Consider the following 24,603-nt stretch of genomic DNA (forward strand, 5'->3'; position numbering starts at 1 on the left):
GCCGCATCATGGGCGTGACTTAACATCAGGCTTCGGAATGAGGTAGGAACCACCCACTGATCATGGCCAGCTTTGGATTTCCTTACCAGCAACCCGTCTTGGATTCAGAACATTTTTGGACATTTCATCAACACTCTTAGGTCCTCTTTCCCAATGTAATCGGTATCCGTCAGGGGAAAGTTCTCAGGGTCCTCAAGGTGTTGGTAAAACTTACCAATAATTGATCCCCCTTCTGAGCTGTAATCAAATCAGCATCAGGGGTCTCCTTACTCCATTGTGCAGTTGAAAGATCATTGTGAGCACTTGTCTGGGACCTAGTGATAGCGGTGACCTTGATTTCCCCCAACAGGGACTCTATTTCGATTAGATACCCTTGGATGGCCCCGGTTTTGGCCAGCTGATCAGCTAAGTCATTTCCAGTTTTGTCTGGTCCCTCTACTTTGGAATGACCCTTGATCTTCTTCCAGTAGATGGTCATCCCATTCGAGGTGACCAGATCATCAATGTTTTGGATTAACTTCCCATGTTTCAGGGGTTTGTTATTAGCGCATAACATGCCTCTGGTTTTCCAGTTGACCAGGTGCTCCACGAACCCGTTCCGTACATAATCCGAATCTGTGATTATGACCAGTTCGTGGAGTTGATGCTGGACAGCAGTGAGGATGGCCTGATGCACAGCCATGAATTCTGCCACCTGACTACTTCGGGGACCAATTTTGTATCCAGCGGAGGGTTCCGGAAACTCCTTCACCCAGGCATTCCCTACGCCGGCCACCAGTTCTTTCTCCCCGTTGTTGTCAACATGGTACGAGCATCCATCCACATAGACAGTGGGCATTCCCTCACACTTGTCCTCTTCAAAGACTTTGTGTGGGGAATTAAGGTATGCCTCCGTGTTGTCCTTGATTTTTAGACTTTCGTCCTCGAGACAGTTTTCTCTGGCACAATCATGCAAGTCAGCCAGACCTTGCGCGAGGGGACTCTTCTTGTTTTGGCCATATCTGACCTCCACAGGAAAGCCTTGCATTGACAGAATCCAGGAAGTAATTCGGGAATTACTCACATTTCCGGCCCGGATTCTTTCACTTTGGAGATATTGCAGAGGCTGGTGTGGAGTCTCCACTATGATGTGTTCCCCATGGATAAACGGGCGGTAATTCTTCAATGCCCACACCGTTGCCAGGAGTGCCTTCTCACAATCGTTGAATTTTTCCTCCACAGAGGATAAAGTTTTGCTCGCATAGGAGATTACTTTATTGACCTTGTCATGCTTTTGGTAGATTACTGCCGTCAAGCACGTATTAGAGAACCCCGTCTCCAGGAAGAACTCCTTGTTTCTGACAGGGTAAGCTAGGCAAGGCGCTTGTGAGAGGCTTCTTTTGAGTTGTCTTACCGCCTCGGCTTGTTCTGGACCCCATTCCAACTTGACCCCCCTTTTCAGGAGATGAATCATGGGTCTGGTGATCTCTGCGTAGCCCTCAATGAACTTTCTGCTGTAATTAGTCAGTCCAAGAAGGCTCCTTAGTTCCCGCAGAGTTGTGGGGTCTTTCAGTTTCTGAAGTGCTTCCACTTTCTTTTCCTGGGGACAGAGACCCTGAGGAGTAATCTCATGTCCCAAGAAATTAACACGGGTTCTACACCACTGTGCTTTCTGAAAGGAAAGATTTGCTACGGCGGCCCTCAACTGGGTCAGAACATAACGGATCTCCGCTATGTGTTCCTCCACAGATGAACTTTTGATGAGGACATCATCTACATAAGCCAGGTTACCCCTTGCACCCAGGTCGGGCATGGCCTTGTGTAGGAAAATGTTGAATTCATTGCCGGAGTTGAGGTATCCAAAGGGAGTCCGGGTCCATGTGTACTGCTGGCCCCCAAAGGTAAAAGCCAGCTTGTATTGGTCCTCCCTACTGACAGGCACAGTCCAGTATCCATTGGTCAAGTCTATTGCAGTGAATACCTGTGACCCCTGGATCTGGGCCAGCCCTTGGTCAATGTAGGGCAGAGGCCATCGGGAAGTATGGACCCGTTTGTTGAGCTCCCTGAGGTCGGCGCAGAGTCTCCACTGGCCGTTTGGCTTCAATATTCCCAGCACCGGGTTATTGAAGGTGCTGTGAACTGGACGGATTATTCCCCGGGACTTCAGGTTCTTAATTATTTCAGTAAGGGACTCCATTGATGCGAGAGGCAAGCGATATTGCTTCACAAACACTGGAGTCATGCCAGGGTCCGTGGGGATTGTTGTTGTGTGGATGTCGGTGCGACCACAGTCATATGAGTCTACCGCACAGAGATCTTGGAAATCCAAGAAAACTTGTTTCAACTTTTGCTTCTGTTCCAGAGTCACACAGGCATCAGCTAGGTTGACTCTCTCTTCCACCATCTGCCTGAAGCCTGGAAAGACTTCTGGTTTGGCTATCTCAGCGGCCTCCTCCAGCTGGGTGGAGAAGTCCCTGGTCAGAGTGCTGATTTGGACTGGAGGCTTCAGGTGGGAAAGGCAGCCCTCATGAACCTGGAAAATCACCTCATCCCTCCTGAAGTCACAAGTCACATCTTCCTCACCATAAGGGCAAGACTTGTACACCAGGAAGTTCCCCCCATGCCGGGTGAAAATCCTGTCTGGTGTTGTGTTGTCATCACTGTCACCGTCAAAACAGTCCTTGGGGATTGGTCCTAACAGTTCATTTCCTAGATCAATGGAAAAATGTCACTCATCAACCGCCTTTCCAATAATGGTGCCTGCGGCTAGAGTAATACTCTTTAAGTCGCTGTTATCCACCTCTATCGGAATGGTGTCATGTTCTATGTTGACTAATGGTGTTGGGTTTACCCCTAACCCTTGCTGTTGGAGAGGAGCATTTAGATGAATATAACCATCAGGGTTTTGCAATTTTTGTCCTCTTTTAACTTTCACTTCCAGGGAGAATTGTCGGGTCCTTTCTGGGATGGTGACTTCCTCTTTGATCTGAATTTCAACTGCATAAGGTAGCAATTGAGCTGACCTAAATGCTTTTTCTGGATCATCAAAGCCCATGGGATTATCCGCTAATCGGGACCAAGCTTTGAAGTTTATTAGGTCCAAACTAATGGCAAAGCGATTGAGAATGTCACTGCCTAAGTAAAAGGCGGCAGTGACGTCTCGCACGACCCAACAATTATGGACTATGCTCTTGTTGCCAATGGAGATATTGAGCATACACCTGCTTGGCAGGAGATGTTTGGAATTGGGTGCTTCCAGGTCCATTTCCCATTTGTCTATCAGTTTGAATGTGGGAATGGCTGGATCTTTTGGGAGTTGGCGGAACATGGCTTTGCTGATGAAGCTCTTACCGTTGTTCACACACACTCGAGCGAGAACAGAGTCCTTCCCATCATTTAACTGAACAGGGATGAACAACTGCTCTCCAATTTGCTGAATATCAGCCAGGCTCTGAGCTGATTTCACATCTTCCTGGACTATAGGAGTGGGAGTTTCTGATTGTGGATTAGTAAAGAATTTCAGGGTGTTTCCTTCCAGTGTGGAATACCACCTTAAACTGGAAGGAAGGTTGATTTTCAGAAATAGAGTGAACCCCCCATCACCAGTCTGTTGTCCTACTGCTATTACTGTCACATCTGGAGTTTGGTTGTTCCGGAAGTGAAATTCTACTTGGTCAGATTTTTGTTCAACCAGGTGGCAGGTGCCGTTTACACTAACATGGTTGACACTCTGTTTTAATTTTATTGGTCGGCTAGTCTGGGTCCAGAGGACCTTGTTTACACAATCTATTAGGGGTGACAACCTTCTCAGGAGGTCATTCCCTAGTAAACAAGGGGTGCCCTCTGGAGTCACTACTATGACCAGGTGTTTCACCTTGTGTCGCCCAATTTTAATGTCCAAGTCTGCAGTCCCCTCAACGGGAATTTCCTTCCAGTCAAAGTTCTGCCTTTGTCCAGGAAGAGAGGTGAGAGGAATTCGGTAATTCTCCCCCCTTCCTGCATTTAGTTCCTCAAAGGCCCTTTTGGACAGAAGGGTAGCTTGGGATCCATTGTCCACCAGTGCCAAAATTGTACCCTGCCCCTGTACTTGTATCGGGGCATAGTATCTTCCTTCCTTCTCCTCAAGAGGGCACAGATAATGCACATTTTTGGACTACTGGTGGGCTAACTTTCTGGTTTTGGACATTGCTAGAGAAGAGATTTGGGCAGAATTCTGTGGAGAGTCTTGGGAATCTGAAAGAAAAAGTTGGCAACTGGAGATCAGAGCCATTGTGGGTTCCCCTGGTTCCGGTTCTGGGCCGCCCCCCCTTTTTGGAGGCAGTCACCAGGATGGGTTTGAACCAGGGGATTTTGGTATTATCGGTTCTGGGATGAGATGATGGGCGGCGGTAGCTCAGTCTCCACATCTCCCCAGTCTGAATTGGCCTCCCTTCGGACCCATTTTTCCTTGGGAGGAGTTCCCCCATCTCTGAAGGAGAAGTTCCTTTCCCCAGGATCCTCTGAGGTTCCCTCTCCCTCAAATTGGAAGATGTGTACCTCCTCCACAAAGTGGGTCTGTTTGGGTCCTTTGTTTCTCCTACCCCCCCTCTGCTCCTTGGGAGGCAGGCTTTCAGGGGCAGGAGATTTTGTTTCCGGTTCCTGGTTTTCCAGGGGCTGTTTACAAGTTGGGAATTAAGCTTCCTCCAAGGCTTTACACCCCCCTTCCCCTTGTGCCTCCTCCCTGGGAACCGGTGGGTTATCGGGGTGCTGCCCCCGTCATTGTTCTGGAGCACCAGGTCCCGAGTTTGGGGCATTCTGCAGTGGCATGCTCAGCTGAGGGTTCTGTTGAGCCCTCCGTATGTGACCCAGATCTCGTGACATATTTTGGACCTGGCGCTCAAGTTGTGAAACCCGCTCAGGCTGATACGGGGCTCTATTTTCTCCCCTGGGCTGATCCTGGGAAGGGTAGCTATCCCTTCTCTGGTAGTACCCCTGGTTGGGAAGATTTTGGTACCCCTCCACCCTTGGCCTCCCCTCTCCCGGATTAGGTTGTCTGGGCTCAGGGAATTGGGGAAAGAAGGATGGATGATTTTGGGGCTGGAAATTGGGTGGATACCTGGGGAAAAAGTTCTGCCCAGGATTTGGAGAATTTCTGCTCTCCTGGGGGAAGTTGGGAGGGAAGTTCCCTGGGTTAGGTGCTTGGCTGGATCCCCCCCCTTGGGCTGGAGGAGTCCACACATAACCCAGGATTGGTCGGGTTCCCTTATAGCAGGGACTTACATAGTCAGGGGAGAGGGGGACCCCATTTGTGGGACTACCTCCTCGACTCCCTGTCTGTGACTGGCCCGAGGGCCTTCTGGGCTGTGAATTATTTGGTGCAGGCAGGTTTTTAGGCCCCCCCATCTCCAAATCTAAAACGGGGGCAACCTTTACCTCTGCCACCTTGGCAGCAGCAGGGGTGCTGTTGGTTTTGGGGTTTTTCGGCGTGTTATTTTTATTTTCGATAGGCTTCTGCACCTCATAGATCCGGGTAGCCTGTTCAATGACCCAGTCTAAAGATCTTTTCTCATGAAAATCTCTCACAAGCTGGGTCATTATATATTTAGGGAGAGCATGGAAAAATGTATTGACAAACTCTTTGCTGTCTGTGCGCACACTTCTGGTGGTCTGCGCAAAAGCACGCTTTAATTCTTGCACAAACTCTTGTGGGGCCTGATCCTCCCCACATTGCAAATTGTAGGCTGCCGTGCGAGCCTCTTGGGGATTTCTGTGCACAGAAAAATGTTTCAAGATGGCCGCCCTGAATGATTTTGGTCCTCCAGCCCCGCAAAGAAACTGGAGTACTCTGGTGAGAAGGTCCACTTTACATATTGAATACAGCTTTGGCGGTCCTTCAAATGAAAAGTCTCCATCATTTGCTCAAACAGCTCTAAGTGCTCCTAAACAGAATACTTGGTGTTCTTATGATAAGGCGTGATAACACTCCTTATTGCCTTTATTTGCTTCAATGGGTCCTTAAGCAAGGCCCTTTTTGCCTTATTGGCCTTTTTGGTTCGGGTAACCCTGGTCCATTCATCCTCTGACTCAGAGGCACTGCTCCCAGAGGTTCCTGTCTGATCTTTCATCGTTTTCCCGGATTCTGCGAGCCTGGGAATGGCTGGCAGAATGTGGGGACCTGGTCTCCTGTGTCCTGCGCCGTTCAGAGGAGTCTTCAGATTCCTCCTTGCTGCCAGGATTTGATGGGTACCCCCCCACTGACCTAACTGGGCGGAAGTTTTCAGGATGCCCTTAATGGGCCTACTCTCCTGGGGTTCCCCACTAAATTGCACTGTGCTTGGGTGCCCATACCCGGATGCCCGCCCCTCCATTCCTGGGAGGTACTGGCCTATGAGCCCCATACTTCTGGTTGGATAGTAATCTGCCAACCCCGTGGCCCTGGGCTCATGTGCGCGAGAGGACATGGGGGTGGCAGAGTCCAGGGACTGAGAGATATGAAGGCCTCTGGTACTAGGGCTCCTGAGGTTATGCTCAGGAGTCTCCCTCTCCCAGCGAACCTGGTCTCTATCCGCCCCTGCTCCCTGTTGCAATGCAAGAGCATGCGCTTTCAGTTCCTCAGTTAAGGCCTTACTAGACTCTATCAGTCTCTCCTGCATCGCTACCTGTTGTTGGAGCCTATCATTGTGCTGACAGAGAGCCTCATTTTCTCTCTGTGCCTCCTGATTGGTCCTGGAGTACTGGGCCAGTCTTTGCTGCAGGAGGATTACCTCCTGAGTCCCTTCCCTACTGGCCTGCTCCTTTCTTGCCAGAGCCTCCTCCACCCTCCTGGTGTGCTCTAACAAGTTCTGGTGTTCTTTTTGGAGGTCACCCAGTCCCTGGAGGGCCAGGTGATTTTCTTCCATTTTCCTTTTTAAATGGCAGACTTCCTGGCCTAAGGTGTCCCTTTCCTGACTAAGAGTCTGCATCTGTGCCACCAGGTCGTCCCTTTGCCTTTGGAAGGCACCAGCTCTCTGGCGCTCCTGATCAAACTCTGCCTGGGTATCCAGGTCTTTCAGAATCAATTTATTGCTTTCTGCCTTTTCCCTATCTAGGTGGCTTTGCAGGGTGACTACCTGCTCAGCACATACCCTATTGAAATGTAATTGTTGCTCCAGCTTTTACTGGCTCTGTCGTAGAGAGTCCAAACCTTCTTGGTACTCCTTTTGCAAGGCCAGAAATCTGGTATCCTGGTCAGCCTTTTCCTGTTGCAGGATGTCCATATCCTCTTTTATTTTAATGATATACTGCCTACTATCATTTTCTAACTCCTGGCTCCTCTGCAGCCTCTGCTCAGAAGAGACCAGGTCAGATTGGACCTTCTCTAACGCCATCTGTCGCCTATTTGCCAGATCTTGGCTTTCAGTACATTTATGCTGCATGTCTCCCATATATAGGTACAGGTATGCGGCTATCCTAACCATCTTGTCTTGTTCATCCTTAGCTTTAGGAGCCATGTATAGTTCACTCAGGGCCACATGTAATGGACCCTGATATCTCCATATGTCTGACCCTGTTTCAGTGACCTGTTGCGCGATGGCCTGCAACCAGACCGTTTGGTCCTGGTGAGTCCACTCACCTCTCACAAATAGCTTATGTAAGAGGTGCTCTCTCGCTATTTTCATGTCTACCAAGGTCGTCATTCTAGAGATTGATCTCTGTCCTGACTTACAGATATTAGTATTTTATTTTTGCAAAACAGACCTTTTCCTTAGAGTGTCCCTTTAAAGAGTGCTTTACAGCGTAAAACAGCGTGGTGATCCGACCGGATGTATGTATCCCGTCAGTTAGCACACTGTATTAAGCTGCACAAGTGATAGATCTAACCCAGACATCGCGGACGAGCCCCCAATTTGTAAGAAGATTCAATTCAACACTACAGCTAAGTCAATGCCTAGTCTGGGATACTGAATGGAAACCCTTATTGATATATCTTTATGTCCAGTTCATGAGTTCTGGATGACTACCCCATATAACACCCCTCTCTTAGAATCCCCCTGACCCCACTGAGCCAAGAAGTAGTTCTGTTTTGCAAGTTTAAAAGGTTTATTTGAGAATTTAAACAATATATATATATATCACACTTTATAATAAATTAATATCTGATAGTACACTTAGACATATGATGTTGATCAACAATGGGTAATCTGGCACTAGCACACTTCTTTACAATCAATGAGGAGTTAGTGTAGGATGGATAAAGTAGAAAAACTACTTTTATGATTTCAAGTGAAAAGCAATGAGGAATAAAATGCAGTACAGAAATACTTGAAATGATTTTAGCAAAAGATAAAATAATCACTTTTTCTCTGGCAATTCACCCCCCTCCCCTAGGCAATGTAAGAAATGGAAGGAGATGGAAGTAACACACACAGTTCTTAGGAATGCAATCAAATATAATTCAGTTCACCCCAGCAAGCTTAGACCACAGATAGAAGTTTGAAACACAGGCCCAAAATGCTTTTAAAAGGTGATGGCAATGAAGTGAGAAATATGCTAAAAATGGTTTTAATTCCCTTTAGTAGGTTCAGGGGGAGTGGTAGCTACTTGGGTTAAGTTCAGGCTCACTTTAGCAATGATTCAGAGATTAAGAGGCAAACAATTTTTTAGCAAGGAAAGAAATGACTGCTGATGGTTACAAGTGGCTGGATTTTTAACCAAATCTCAAATCGGGGTAAAATTGGCGAGTGTGTGAATCGTGATTGTGGAAAAAGTATAGATTAGATTCTAAGCTTTCAGAGGAAAGTTAAACCAAGTTCGTAGCCCAAACGGTTTCAGAGATACGGACGATTAAATAAAGGTAGTTTTTCGGATTTAAAGTAAACTCAAAATGACAAGTGACAGCTATGCAGCTGCAGAATTGACAAGTGACAGTGGTGCAGCTTTACAAAATGACAAGTGACAACTTCTAGGAGACAGTTCTGGTTAGATTAAAATAGTTTGGATTAGATTATTTTAAACTAAGAGCTTATTTCTGTCACAATCTGACCTAAGTACTCACAATATATTTTGGAAGGACTGGACCTCGTCACGGATCTGATCAATCAGGCTAGCGGCACTTCACAGCGATCTGGTCTCTGGGTCTGCGGTTCTGCACGGTCTGGTCTGGTCTGGCACTGGTCTGGTGTGTCCGGATACAGCGGTCTCTGCACGGCTCCTGGATCTCTGCACTGGTCCTAGCAAAAGTTCTTGGCAAGGGATTCAAGCAGCTCGCCCGGCTGTGAGTAGCTTGCAATGATTTGAGGCCTGCTGCAGAGAACTCAGCTTGTGGTTTTAGGCCTCTGATTTAGGTTCTAAAGTATAAGTTCTAGGTTCTGGAGTATGTAGCTGGAGTCAGTCTGGAACTTGTATCTTCTGGATGTTGTGTGGTCCGGCAAAACGCTCCGCAGCAAATGGAATTGAAGTCCTCTCTAGATTTCAGTGGTCCCTTTTTATGTGGTTTGAAAGTGGGTGGAAAGGCTAGCTTTCTAGGCCCAACCCCTTCAGAGTTCTGATAGGTTGGAGAATTCTTTGCGTTCTCACTGGAGAGCAGGATTGTGTGTCAGAATGATGTCATTTAATGGCTTGCAGAAAGGACACTCCCCTGTCAAATTACACACAAATCTATATTTGACCTAAAGACATATTTCATAGATACACAGTGGTTTCAAATTACATGCACCCATCACGTATCACATGAGGTATACTCTGTTCAAACTCTGATGTTTCTAAGAGCTTTCATCCAGAAATGGCAATATTTTGCGCTTTATAGTGGGTTATGCAACATTGGTTTTTCATTAAAATTGATACACATATACACCCCCCTACTACACATATCTCAGTAACTTTCCATTTGTCTAGCTTAAATACAGTGTCTGTGGTGTCAATAAATAGTGGGGTTTTGCCTCAGAACATGGCACAGTTTCCTAACACGTCTTAAAACGTGCACAGAAAAATCACAAGAAAGATGGTATCATTTAAATAATTTTGACAAGTCCGCACTGTGAGTTATACATCTTTCTTAGAATCATATTCTGGCCAACAGGGGTGTGTCTTTCCAGGTCACATAGTACAGAAACCAGTCTTTCCACTTCCCACAAGCCAGCTTGTTCTTAGAGGGAGCTCTTTGTGTACAGTCAACAGTCAACATCAACATATTCTATTCAAGTGCAAGAGCCTATTGTGTGGTCTCCAGGAGGCTGCCAGCCAGTCTGCCTTCTATCAATCAAGAGGTCATGTGAGATTCTAACTCCTGGTGTGAATCTCTGGAGGTGAGAGGTTTCCCAGCCTTTTGGCCTGTTAATCAAATCAGATTGTCTTCTGGGAACAGCATGTGGTTAAGATTTTAATTAACTCCCAGCCTTTGATGTAAAGGCCTCTCCTGCAACTCCTGACATGCAGTTTCCTTGTCAGAGTTTAGACCGCTAGCACCGCCTTGAGGTATTTATCGGTACTGCGTCAATTTTTTGGATCAGTCTTGAATGAATGCATTCCAAACAAGAGATTTTACATGGAAGTATATTATCCAGGTGCAGCACATGGCACTGGTGTGGTTCTGCAGTAAAATAATTTTGTGCCCGTTGAAGGAATGAATTCCCAATAGTTGTGGGTTGATTTTGGCAATCAGCATTGCCCCTTTTGCAATGGTTTCAGGCTACTGTGTGTAGCCCAATGGTGGTTTTAGGCAGCGCCCTTCTGTGTCCATAACATCGGCAAAAATGGGTGGCAGCCTATTCTTCATGGATTTTCCTGTGCATTTTCTGGGAAGCTCTGGCCATCATGAGGTTTTCAATGCCAGTAATGCACAGTTTTTCTGGTAGGGCTTGGATGCATGGGTAAAAACATCCCACACTGTTCTCAGTACCTGCGAGTGGCTAAAGATGAAGACTGCAGGTAAGATGCTTCTGCTAATGATGTTCCTTTTGTCTCCTTGCAGGTTCTGCTTCTCCGAGGTTCGAGGGAATAGCTGGACACAGTGAGAGTCACGTTGCAAGCTGCAAAGTAACACAAAGCGTGTTGTCTTGCTCGGGTGTGGTTTAAATAGCCCCAACAAAATAGTCCAGATAAAGTAGTCCCTAGGCTACCACACCCAAAACACTAGACCGCATAGCTTGGTTCCTTGGAACCAAGCTATGTGGAAGCCTCCATGTTGGCTGATAACACATTAAGAAGTTCCCAAGCACATGTTTTTCATGGTGTATGAGCCTGGCGCCATAGGGTTTTGGAAAAGGATGCCAGGTTCTAGAGGCCCGAGTCCTGACTCCACCTGGCCAATGGGTTTGCCGGAGGGGGTTTTGGGCGAGCGTTGTGACAGCACTCCCCCCTAAGGCCCCTCCCATGGTGTTCCTTCTGTCTGGCCCAGGTTTGGTTGGGAAGTTCCGATGGAAATTTCTGATTAGACGTGGTGCGTGGATATTCTCACTGGGCTCCCAGGATCTATCTTGTGGTCCAAATCCTTTCCAATTGACGAGATAATATAGCTTGGTCCTAGAGTATTTAGAGTGCAAGATATCTTTGACTTCGAAATTCTGGTTCTCCGTCAAGAAATATGGGATTAGGTGTTGTCCCAATCCGTGTGCCGGGTTGCATTGGTTTCAGGAGGGACACATGAAATACCGGGTGGATTTGTAGATTAGGTGGTAAATCCAGTTTCACGGCTACTGGGTTGATAATTGCCTTAATGGATAGGGTCCTAAGAATCTGGGATGAAAGGTCCGGGTTCCCTTGATGGGTACGAATTTAGCAGCTAACCAAACTTTGTCTCCTACTTGATAATCAGGGGCCTTTTTCCGGTGTTGGTCGGTGAATCTCTTTTGTTTTTCTTTGGCATGAATAAGGTGTTCCTTTGCCCTTTTGAAAGCCTGAGTAATGGTTGTGTGTAGAGTCTTTACCGCTGGCATTTCCAAGCTGGCTGGAAGGTCTAATTCAGAGGTACGTGGATGTCTGCCATAAAGGGTATAGAAGGGCGTTTTTCCAGTGCTTGAATGCAAAGAATAGTTATATGCATATTCAGCTATCCATAGTAGCTCTTTCCAATTCCTTTGTTCGTGGTGCAGCATGCACCGTAAATATTGCTCGAGTGTCTGATTGGTTCTCTCGGTTTAGCCATACATTTGGGGATGGTGACTGGTAGATAGCTGAACGTCGATCTGTGCCATTGCACAACATTTTTTCCAGAAGTTTGAAACAAACTGGCTGCCTCGATCAGAGACCTAAACCGAAGGGAATCCATGTAGCTTAACCACACCCTCCAGGAACACTTTTGCTAAAGTGGCTGCGTCTGGGAAGCCTTTGAGAGGAATAAAATGGGCCATCTTCGAGAATAAGTCCACAACTACAAGGATGGTGTTGAACCCTTGGCTTGGAGGTAGATCAGTGATGAAGTCAAGGGAAAGAGTGTGCCATGGAACTGGAGGAATGTCCAATGATTGTAGCAGACCAGATGGTTTTTGTTTCTGAGATTTATTTTGTGCGCAGATACCGTAGTACTGAATATACTGAATGATGTCCTTACACCAGGTAGGCCACCAAAAGTTCTCTTTCATTTTAGCTAGGGTTTTGGCGATCCCAGAATGCCCTTCAATCAGTGAATCATGATAGTTTGAAATAATATGCTGTTGTAATTCCTTCTTGGGTACATATAGGCGATCCCTAAAAAAGGGTAGGTGGTCCTTGATGGTATATTGTTCTCCTTGAGTTTGCCATGCGAGGAAGGCATCAGGACTCATTGTCCGTTGGATTTCTTTCCGTAGTTCTACTTGTGTTAAGGCTGTCGTGATACCCAAGAGTTTGTCTTCAGGTATAATAGGTACTGGGTCTGGAGTTATATATACTGTTTCATATATGCCCGTGTGAGATAAGGCATCTGCCTTTCCATTTCTGACTCCTGGTTGAAATGTGATTACATAATCATATTCGGCGAAGAAAAGGGCCCACCGTAATTGGCGCAAGGACTGGGCCTTGGCTGTTTTGAGATATTGCAGTTTTGGTCTGATGACTGTAATGGTATGTCTGGCCCCCAGAAGGTAGTGCCTCCAGGCTTTAAAGGCGGATTTGATAGCCAGGAGCTCCTTGTCCGTGATGGCATAATTAATCTCTGGAGGTGAGAACTTTTTCGACCAGAAGGCCACAGGATGTAGCTGGCCGGTTTCCGGGTCTCTCTGTGAAAGGACAGCCCCCATTGTGAGGCTGGACGCATCAGTTTCAACGACATAAGGGAGGTCTGGACAAGGATGTCGCAGGATTGGAGCGGAGGTAAATCTTCATTTAAGTTCCTGAAAGGCTTCTTCTGCTTCTTCGGTCCAAGTAAACTTTTTATTGTTTTTTCGTAATAGTACTGTGATTGGATGCATAACCTGAGAGAAGTCTGGGATGAACCGGCGGTAGAAGTTTGCAAAGCCCAGCATGCTTTGTACCCCTTTCAGAGACATTGGTGAAGGCCATTTCAGAATGGCATCTACCTTGTGCACGTCCATTCTGATGCCTCCTGGAGCAAGGATAAAACCAAGAAACTCTACTTCGGTGACGTGAAAAAAGCATTTTTCAAGCTTTGCAAACAAGCGATGTTGACGGAGCTTGGTGAGGACTGAACGAACGTACCTGACATGATCTTGTTTCAAGGCTGAGTATACTAAGATGTTGTCTATGTACACTAAGGCGCACACATCAATTAACTCCCCATAGACGTCATTCATGAAATATTGGAATGCTGCAGGAGCGTTGCATAACACAAAGGGCATGACTTGATATTCAAACAAGCCATACTTAGTACTGAAGGCGGTTTTCCATTCATCTCTTTTTCTGACTCGGACCAGGTGGTACGCTCCTCGAAGGTCCAATTTCGTATAAATCTGTGCATCTTTAACTTGGTCTAGCATCTCAGGGATAAGTGGCAAGGGGTAGCGGTTCTTCACGGTGATCTGGTTCATTGCGCGGTAGTTGATACAGGTGCTCAAGTCTCCTTCCTTTTTCGGTACGAAGAACAAAGGACTGGCTGCGGGGGATTTCTAAGGACGGATACATCCGTTTGCAAGGTACTGGTCTAAATAGGAGTTCAAATGAAGGTTTTCTGGTTCTGTGAGAGCGTAGATCCCGCTGCAAGGGATTTGTGCACCAGGAACAAGGTCGATCTGACAGTCATAGGGCCTGTGCAGCGGCAATGTATTGGCTTGGTCCTTTCGGAAAACATCCGGGAAATCATGGTATTCACTGGGCAAGGTATTAGTTGCTCCCAGGGTTGATACTGTCACTCTGGGAGTCATGGGGATACAGACATTGGGTTTCTCCTCTTGGTAATAGCAGGCATGGGAGCAGTCACCGGGGAAGGTTAATTTTCATACCCGCCAGTCTATCAAAGGGTTGTGAGCAACCAACCATGGCATCCCTAGTATTAGCCTGAACTGAGGTGCCGTGATGAGATCAAATTAAATAGACTCCCGATGTCCGTCCTGACACAGCAAGGTTACCCTTGCTGTGCACTGGGTTACTGGTCCGGAAGCGATTTCTGTCCCATCCATGATGGTTACCTTGTCCATAGTTGGCTTAGAACACAAAGGAAGCCCCATCTCTGCTGCCAGTTCTTGATCAATATAATTTCCAACTGCTCCGCTATCGATGTATGCTTCAATGGCATGCATTCTTGACGACTGTTGGTGGTTAATTAAGATCACTGGTATTGCAAAGTGCGAGGTCAGCAACTCTTTCTTCTCACTCGACAAACTGACCTCTATGTTTGTCGAGCTTGGTAGTTTTCCGATTCCTTAGCTTCATCCTTCTCTGTGGCCCCGACTGTTCATCTTGGGGGTTTTACTGGACAGTCCTTCAGGAAATGTCCTAGTTTCCCACAATACAAACAAAGCTGTTGTTGTCTTCTTTTGTCCCGCTCTTGTTTTGTTAATGGAGGCCGTATCCCTGCAATCTGCATGGGTTCTACAGCATTTTCAGGTACACGTGGTGTGTTTTCCCTTGGTCGAACATACACGGTCTTAGACCGGTCTGCTTTTCGGTCCTGCAACCGGTGGTCTAGCTGCATGACCAGATTTATGAATTATGCACAGTCTCTGGGTGGATTAACCACCTGAGCTAAGACGTCCTTTAATTCTCCTCGTAAGCCTCGATGGAATAAAGTGGTTCTTTTGTTTTCTGGCCACCTAGATTTGGCAACAAAGTCTGTTGAAGGTAGCAATGTACGTTAACAAGTCCTGATTCCCCTGTCGGAGGGACAAGAGTACATTGTCTACTGCTTGTTCCTGGGTATGGCGAGCAAAAAGTTTTTCCATTTCTCTCTGGAACCCCCCAAAGTCATGTAATAGAGGATCGTCATGGGTTACCAACGGCACCGACCAATCTGCTGCACTACCACTCAGGTATAATAAGACAAAAGCTACCCGAGCTTGGTCGTTTGGAAATGCTCCAGGCCTACAAAGAAAATGAAGGCGACACTGATTGATGAAGGCTGCATACTTCTGTGGGTCGCCTGAGAACTGTTCTGGTGGTGCCAGGGGAACTGTTCCAGGTAACGGGATCTGTACCGGAGTGGGTGGTATGGCGGGGTTTTACATCATTGGATTGCTTCCAGGTAGAGGCGTCTGTCCTGCCTGTGATTGCAAGTATTGCCTGCTGATCTCTTCAGTGCATTCTTTGGTCAGTATTAGGTCTCTCTGGAGGGCATTAGTCTCTTGTCGGGCAGAATGAACCTCAGCACGAAGCTCTCAAAGTAATTGGGCCAATTGGTCCATTTCTGATGTCTGCATGGCACCCAGGTGGATGTGTTATGGTAGTCTTCGCATTCTGTTACGCTCACCTGGTATCCACAGGGACACCACCCAGCCGGGTTACTAGCTGGTATGCTTCTCAGCTTTGCCCAGATGTGGACTGCGGGAAAGGTTCTGCCTGAAAATACAGGAGGACTGTGTTCAAGGCTGACCTACCAGGGTAAGTATCCTCCCTCCACCCCCATATGATTTCAGCCCCTCTGGGGCCCTCTCCTCACCTTGTGGTAGAGTTAGGCATGCTCTCTGTTCTGCCTTCTTTGCAGGGACCCTTTGTCTTTCATGGGCGTGTGCGGTCCAGTTACTTCACTGACGCCGGCCCATCTGATATTGTTCAGGTAGGTGTTATTGCTGTTCTTTAGATTTGTTGCTATCCTGCATGCCTTTCTTTGTTTAAAATGTCTCTTTTTTCTCCATTAGGTATGCAGAGCTTCAGTGCGGCGAACTGTCTTGGTTGAGCCCCGCTGGTAAATGATGGCGTATTAAGAGCGCTATGATGCGGTAAGTAAGCGCTATGCGCAGCGCTGTGAAGTCTTGCCTTTGCTAATCTGTGTTTTCCTTCCTTGTAGGTTGCGTTGTTCTTCAGCATGAGTGGAATGTCCGGAGTGGTGCCAGCCGAGAGGCGACCAGCCAGGTAAGCATTTTGAGCAGTTCGTAAATTGCAAATGTCTTTGCTGCTTTCTTTAATGTTTCCTCTATCTTCCTCTTTCAGGTCGTTCTGTCTGGGAGGCGTGCAGATTCGAGGAAGCTGTTCTCAGTAGCTGCGAGTGGCTGAAGATGAAGACTGCAGGTAAGATGCTGCTGCTAATGATGTTCCTTTTGTCTCCTTGCAGGTTCTGCTTCTCCGAGGTTCGAGGGAATAGCTGGACACGGTGAGAGTCACGTTGCAAACTGCAAAGTAACGCGAAGCGTGTTATCTTGCACGGGTGTGGTTTAAATAGCCCCAATAAAATAGTCCAGGTAAAGTAGTCCCTAGGCTACCACACCGAAAACACTAGACCGCATAGCTCGATTCCTTGTGGAAGCCTCCATGTTGGCTGATAACACATTACGTAGTTCCCAAGCACATGTTTTTCATGGTGTATGAGCCTGGCACCATAGGCGCCAGGAGTGGCCCCAAGAGGGTTTTGGAAAAGCATGCCAGGTTCTAGAGGCCCGAGTCCTGACTCCACCTGGCCAATTGAATTATTAAATGTTCAGGTTCCGTGTTGTCATCTTCATCCAATGAATCAGAAGTGGAGAATGTTGGATCCCCGCTTAATGGTGATGAACAAGCATTTGATGCAATTTTAGCCTGGTCCGGTGATCTAGACAGGTTTGTTTGTGGGATATCCCTATTAGCAAGCTCAGTAAGGTTCACAAACTTTCTGGGCAGCTGCACTTGTTTTAACAGTGTTACTTTTCAGACGTATACACACATTTTAAAGTGAATTGTTATCTATCGGCTCCAATTCAGATGTTTTAATACCTGTCTGAGTCTCAGATGTTGCCATATTTATTAGGGCAGTATGTGTGTTGGTTAGGAGAGTAATTTGACTTGTTATTCATTTTAAAAAATCCATAATTATTTCTTGGCCAATACGTGGTCCTCCACTTTTTTCCCACACTGCTTGTATAACAACCAAAGCCGCCTATTTAGACTGTAGTTTGCTTTTGGTTTTGCTGGTTTGCCTTTTCCCTGCACCAATAGGCAGAACCGGACTACAATCCACTCTAACTGCACTTCTTAATTGATTTGTTTCTCTGTGCTGCGGGCATCGCGTTATCAAATAATATATAGATTTAGCATCAACATTTAATAAAATATGATTCATTAAAATTCATATATATTTTAAACCCAATAACTTTTATTTAAAAAGAAAATAAAGACTAGGTTTGCATTTTCCCACACGTGTCTTCACTATATTGTTATCAATCACTCCTCAATTGCAATAGCTTATAATCCTGTCTCCAACGGCTCAGAACAGAAGCCCAACGGTGCCTAGAACTACCTCCTGTACAGGTCAATGTTTGCCACAGTGAAGTGTTCCCAAAAGCCGAAGCAATAAACGAACACTTAAATGTTCTCAAGTCCGACGAAATAAGCAAGTGGACTATCGTGTGTGCCGGACAATATTAGAATCCGTAAAATGTCCTCAGAGATGAGGTAGTAAACCAGCAGTTAAATGTTCCCTTGTCCGACGGAATAAATTAAACAACGCAGTGCACCTTCTTCAATAAAATAAAGGACCATTGGTCTCCCAGTGCACAAAAACTGTACCGAATAATAATGCATCATAGGCACTCTTAGCTCCGCATGATGTCAAAGTTTACTTCAAAGCTCTCAAGCTTTATTTAAATTGTGGGCAAAATCAACATCTCAAATGTTAAAATCTGTTAATCAATTGCAGAACATAAAATCACACGGGTGCATTGGTGCATCACCATTCGACTAAACAAACGTCCAGTGTCACTGCTACAAGCATAGCCTGGTGTTTGGAACAGCCTCGCTAGGCTGCTATGCGCATGCACGTGAAAACCGAGAGAGCACACCAGACTGCAAGCAGACAGGCTGATGAAAGGACACTTCCCAGCGCTCGTCCTGACGTGGGCTTGCAGCCTGTGTTACACTCATGTTAAATCGAGTTCAAGATCCCAGTTATAAACCCAATCTCAGCAAGGAATGAACAGCCGATATTGACTGAGTCACTTTTCCCCATTGAATTCCTGCAATTCATCATCAAAGCCTTTCACTCATAACCTGGCATTCATTCATATGTACAGGTCTACATAATTGACAAGGAACCACATCTTTTTGAACGCTGACAAAACTGAAATTATGGTGTGCAGCAATACTGCCCTTCTCCCACAACTGCTCCCATGGCCACCCTCCCTCGGACCACCCCCCTCCCTCCAATATAGTCAAAAACCTAGGCTGCACTATGGACTCAGGCCTAACCCTCTCCCTTCAGATCAATAATGTTAAAAAATACTGTCACTGCCACCTCAAACTTCTTAGATGCATTTTGCCTTACCTCTCCTACCCCAACAGTCTCGCAGCTGTTAGGGCTATTGTTATGTCGAGACTGGACTATGCCAACTCCTTATACCTGGGAGCACCAGCATGCCAACTCAACAAACTCCAAAATGCGTACTTGAAATCCAGAATAGCGAGCTTGTTAGATCAAAACCTCCACCCAGACACTCACCTCTTCTATCACTAGGCTCACTCTCTACTCTACACCAACACTCAATTAGAGCACAGCTACACCCCTCAATCAATTTCGGCCTTGCTGCTCACATACCAACGTTACTTCATGAACACCTCAACATTCTGATAAAACGCAGCTATACCCCACAAAAATCTGCCTAGCTGCACACATAAGCGTCCTACACAGACCTAATGCAGCCAGAACCCAGTCTTGATGACCAAACCTCAGACTACACACATTCAAATGATACCATATACCACCACACATAATGAAAGGATGAAGCTACCATCAGGCAATCGCATCAGATGCACACATAATCGGTGCACCCAAGCACCCTATGACACCTTACCCTCTCGACTGACCTGGACTATGGTCCCTGAGGGCGTTCAACCTACAAGCGCTTTGAGGTCATACCAATGATATATAGAGCGCTATGTAAATGCAAAATAACATAACATAACATAACATAATTGGTGACAAGGATCTGAGAAGACAACCTATGCAGTCAACATGCAGGGATCTACGCCATCTCCAGCATGTCTCCAGTCCCCAGGTAGGCCAGGGATACCATGGCAGCCGTGGGTACCATTGTTTACGACATACCTGGAAGCCATGGGGGGTATCGACTACACAACAGGGAGAAAGAAGGCAATGTTACTTAATGCCATGGGTGTTGAGGGGCATGGGATCTTTGCTGGCCTCAAACAGGAACCAGTGGAAGGACGATGACCATGTGTTCAAGTCGGTTGTTCGTCATATTGTGAAAAGTTTTCAAACAAGGAGAACGTGTGCGACACAGACTAAAACTTTATACCAGGAAGCAGGAAAATGGGGAGCCAATAGATGACTATCTCACCCACAAGAGGGAGCTGGCAGCAGAGTCTGGGTTTGGTAGAAATATGGAGAATGTCATATGCAACATGCTGGTTGTGCAAACAAACTGCAGAAAGGTACAGGACAAATGTATCCTGGAGAAGGAGTTAAACTTGGACAAAGCAATTCAGATAGCTTGCGCAGAAGAGGAAACCTCATGCAGGCAGAGAAAAATGGCAGGACCTGTGCCTTCCGTGCAATGGAGAGGCCAGCGGGATAGGTCCAAGAAAGATGCTGCTGATAACAAAATGTTGAAAAGAATAGAGCCCTTAAAATTTTACCGGTGTACCACCACAAGACTACTGGCTAACAACAAGGAATGTCCCACGAGGAGCAAAGAGTGTTCGAACTGCGGGAGGTTCAGCTGCATCGCAATAGCTTGCAGGTGGAGAACAAAGAAAGTCACGATGATTGAAGGATTCACAAGCGGAGAGGAGGACGGCAATGACAGGCCGACAGTCATTATGGTGAGAAGATCCCAAGTAAGAAGGGAAAAACCACATTGCGTAATAAAAGTGGATGGCGACGAAACATGTGTTATGGCTGATTTGGGTTCTGACTTGACAATCCTGCCCATCCAGACGTACAAGTGCATAGTGGACGGCAGTCTGTGAAAGTCAGAAGAACAAGACACAAAACAACCGCCTTTGCGGGAGCAAGGCAACAACCAAAGTCTACTTCAAGGAAGAAGGTCCAGCGGCGCTGGGGTGAGCTGACCAACACAAGCTAAAAATAAGACTGGATCCTAGCACCGATGATCAAGTACTGTTGGTCAATACAGGAGGAGCGTCAGAGTTGAGAGGAAAATGTGCTGCCCTATTTTCTGAAGAACCAAGAAAGATCAAAAACGACATCTGCAGCCCAATGCAATGCCAATTAAATACAGGGTGAGGCCTGTGCCGGCCACTGCAAGAACCGCATTACAGGCCCAACAGGAAAAAATGGTCAGGGAAGGCACCATCGAGACCATGGAGTTGTCCGAGTAGCTGAGTCTGGTTGTACTTATCAAAAAGCAACATATAAATGACATAAAGGTGTGCATCGATCTGTGTAATCTAGATATGGAAGTGGTAACAGACAGCTACCCCTTCCCAGCATCAAATAACTGATTCTCATGATGAAGAAAGCAAAGTTCTTTTCAAAACTAGGCATGTCTGATGCATATCACCAGATAGGTTTGTACAAAGAATCCCGACCACTCACCACCCTCATCACACCTTTTGGCACGTAGCAGTACACACGCATGCCGTTTGGTGTATCATCAGCCGCTTTAGCGTTCCAAAGAATGATGGACTCCCTGTTTACAGAATGTAAGAAACGGGTCGTACATCCAGGATGATATCTTCATTTATGCAGATGATGCCGAGACACACGACAAGGTGCTGCGGAAAGTGTTGGAGAAGATTCAAGAAGCAGGGGTAAGGTTGCGAGATGAAAAAAATGTATTGTATGCTCATGAAGTAAAATAGTCAAGGCCCCAAACCTGGGGTCAAAGGAAGAGTTGCAATCCTTCCTAGGACCCGCAGAGTACTATGCAAAGTCTGTACAAATATTCTCACAGACAACGAGCCATTAAGATAATTGCTGAGGAAAGGAGCAGAGTAAAAGTTGGGTTGGGAACCGCTTTCGAAGCAGTCAAATCAAGGCTACTCAATGTCCTATGTCTGAAGCCGTTCAATTCCACATGCAAAACATACATCACTACAGATGCAAGTGCCTATGGGTTGGGAGCCATGCTCACCCAGAAGAAAGCTAATCAAAACTAATAGTGGCGTTTGCTATCAAAGCAATCTCAGATGCATTAAAATAACTACTCCACAGTCAAGAAAGAAATGCTTGCACGTGCCTGGGCTGTGGAGTACTTTCGGACATGTGTTTGGTCAGTGACCACAAACCCCTTGTCTATATGCTAAGTCAAGGGGGCACAAATACCTTGATGCTGAGACTGGTGTGGATAGCTCCCAAGCTGCAACAATATACCTATGAAATTCTACACATAGTAGGGTGGGTGAATGCACAAGCAGATTGCATGTCGATGTTACTAGAACAAAGAGCTCTGGCCACCACGTTTCTCCAGGGCGAATGTGTAGGCATATCCGTTAGTGACATAAGAAGCCAAGAGTTCCTGGAAATGAGCAAGTCTCACTGGAAAGAAGAGCTAGACAAAGATGAAGCTTTGCGTAAAGTGGCCGATTAGGCTCAAAATGGGTGGCCAAATGAAAGAACCATACCAGAGGGCGCTGCAACCTTACTGCAAAGTGAATGAAGACATTTTTGTAACAGATGGGTTGGTGATGAGAGAGGATCAAGTAATACCGCAAAATACCACCATCGGGATTGCACAATGTGATCTTGTGCAGGGCACATGCAGGACATCCGGGTGGGAACATGACCATGCAAAGAGAGCGAGAGACATACTGGTGGTCGTGCATGTACCAGGACATTAGAGTCATGATAGAAAGGTGCCATGAGTGTGTGAACAGTGACAACATACTCATAATATGGCAGGCACTGCTGATCCCCACCGAGATACTATCAGGAGTATGGGACAAGTTGGAACTTGAATTTATCGTTCTACTGGACACCATGTCACCTGACCACTCTACCTAACATCACCACGGCTACTGTGATAGAGGTGTTGAACAGAGATTTCTTCAGAGGGAAGTCCTGCCTAGAGAATTAGTCACAGACAATGAGGTACAGATTGTTTCAAGAGAAATGGAACAATTCCTACCGAAGCACAACAATTTATGATTCAAGTAGAAATTACAATGGCAGGGAAAGGCTGGTAATCAAGCAGTGTCTATGGCATTTTGCGTTTGCGTTTGCATTTTTATGGGATTCCACTAAGTTCAATAAATCAGGTTTCACATTGGATTTTAATCCTACCGTGAGGGGGCTCAACAAATCAGCAGGCCTCCAGTCCTCTGTGGTTTCTCCACACTTGCCTCTGATCAAGCGATCCATCATCATTCAAGAGAGAAGGAAGTCTTGCAGCAGTATAATGCGCTCACAGCGATCACAGCAGCAGCAGCAGCAGCAGCAGCAAAACCCAGCTCAGTCAGTAATCACACTGTTCAGAATTCCATCTGTTTTTTTCCTTTGAGACATGTTATGTTTTTTCCATACATTGATTTGCAGATATTGTTCATACGATTCTCTATCATACATGCATAGATTGAGATTGCATTGCATTGAAAATTCTTCCTTCCCACGCTCGCTTATTGCTAGCGAAATGCTCCACAAATGCTAGGGAAATGCTCCACAAATGTTGAGCCAATCACCATAGAGAGCTTGGCTCAACATTTTGCATAGAGCTGGCAGCTGTGCCTTTGTTAGACAGATGGGAAGGAATAACACTGGTACAACATGTTCGCGCCTTGAAACACTTGTGCATAGGCGCCTTATAAATGCCATGTTATATCATATCATCCTCTCAATCTTTGCAGTTGGCTAGGTTTCCCTAACATCACTTGAGTTCTGAGGTTTTGCTTTGCAAAGCCCCTGTGTAACAACTACAACTGTAGCAATGGTGGAACTGAGAATCCATCTCAGAGAAATTCCAAAACGTGTCATGCTTGAAATCCAACCAGTCACAAGTAGCGTAAGCTGTTGCTCACTTCCAAGCCTCAAGTCCACTTGCCAGATGACAAGCATTCTTCTTTTGCAAGAGTCCAAGAAAGATTTTATATTGCTGTTGTCTTCCAGCCCCCAAATGTGTTACGGTTTTCCATACGTTGATTTGCAGATATTGTTCATACTTCTCTTAACCATATGTGGAGAATTTGTATCCACACCACTGCGCCACACTGCACTCCTTCGCCAAGGGGAAAGGAAATTGCCAAGAATGGAGGCAACAACCCCTATGCGCACTAATTTTGCAAAATTGCGCAGAGTTCATAACCCACCAAAAAGAGCTGCACGCCCTGCCACATACACTGGCAAAGTGGTGTAAAAGCAGGCATCACTGCTGTAATCTGTCATCTGTCATTTGTCACTGGAAACAAGCCCACAGAATGGCTAAAATCCAAAAATGCCCCTAAATACAGTTTCCTGATCAAGAGTAACCTTCAAAGTGCTGTTTTGGTGCTAAATTCAGTTATTTTCCCTAGTAAATTATTGAAAGGAGAATGTGCTGGAATAATGGATCCTCAAGGCAGTCAGAGGGATCCAGGCATCACAGCCTGACAGCTGCCAAAAGAAATTGGCTGTAAAACTTATTTTAAATGTATTTCTTTGGCCATGAAAAGTTGCAAAATCCACTATTTCAAGTATGTTGGTGAAGGGCTGATTCTTTTAAAATTGTTGAATCCTTTATACACTGTACTTATATTTTATATGTGAACTGAAAAGATTTTAATGTCACAGAGCCCAGTCTGAAGCCAATCCACATGTGAACTCTGATCTGACAGGGCCTGCCCTGGGACACTCCCTTGAGAACAGGAAGACTAATGGCTTTTAATGGGTCACGCATAATCCTAGCAAGCCACTCAAAGGATTTGCATTAGACATTCGTCTGCTGACTAATCAAAGAACAAAGGACATGCTGAGAATTGGCCTCTGCCCGGAGGAGCAGGAAGTGGGGGAGGTACTCAGTGAACCTCAAAGGACCAGCCATCTGCTCACTTTGGGAAGCAAGAGAAAAAACAAACCTGGACTGGATTTTGAATGGCAGGAGTCCCAGTGAGTCCCACTTTGCCCTCCTTGCTCGACTGCTGTGGACCGCTACAAGCAAATTTCTTCGTTATGCCCTGAGTGAACTGAATTTCCCATAAGGTGAAAAAAGATCAATTTATAGT

Source organism: Ambystoma mexicanum, chromosome 5q (genome assembly GCF_040938575.1).
Source record: "Ambystoma mexicanum isolate Mex_15411 chromosome 5q, UKY_AmexF1_1, whole genome shotgun sequence".
Lineage (NCBI taxonomy): Eukaryota > Metazoa > Chordata > Amphibia > Caudata > Ambystomatidae > Ambystoma > Ambystoma mexicanum.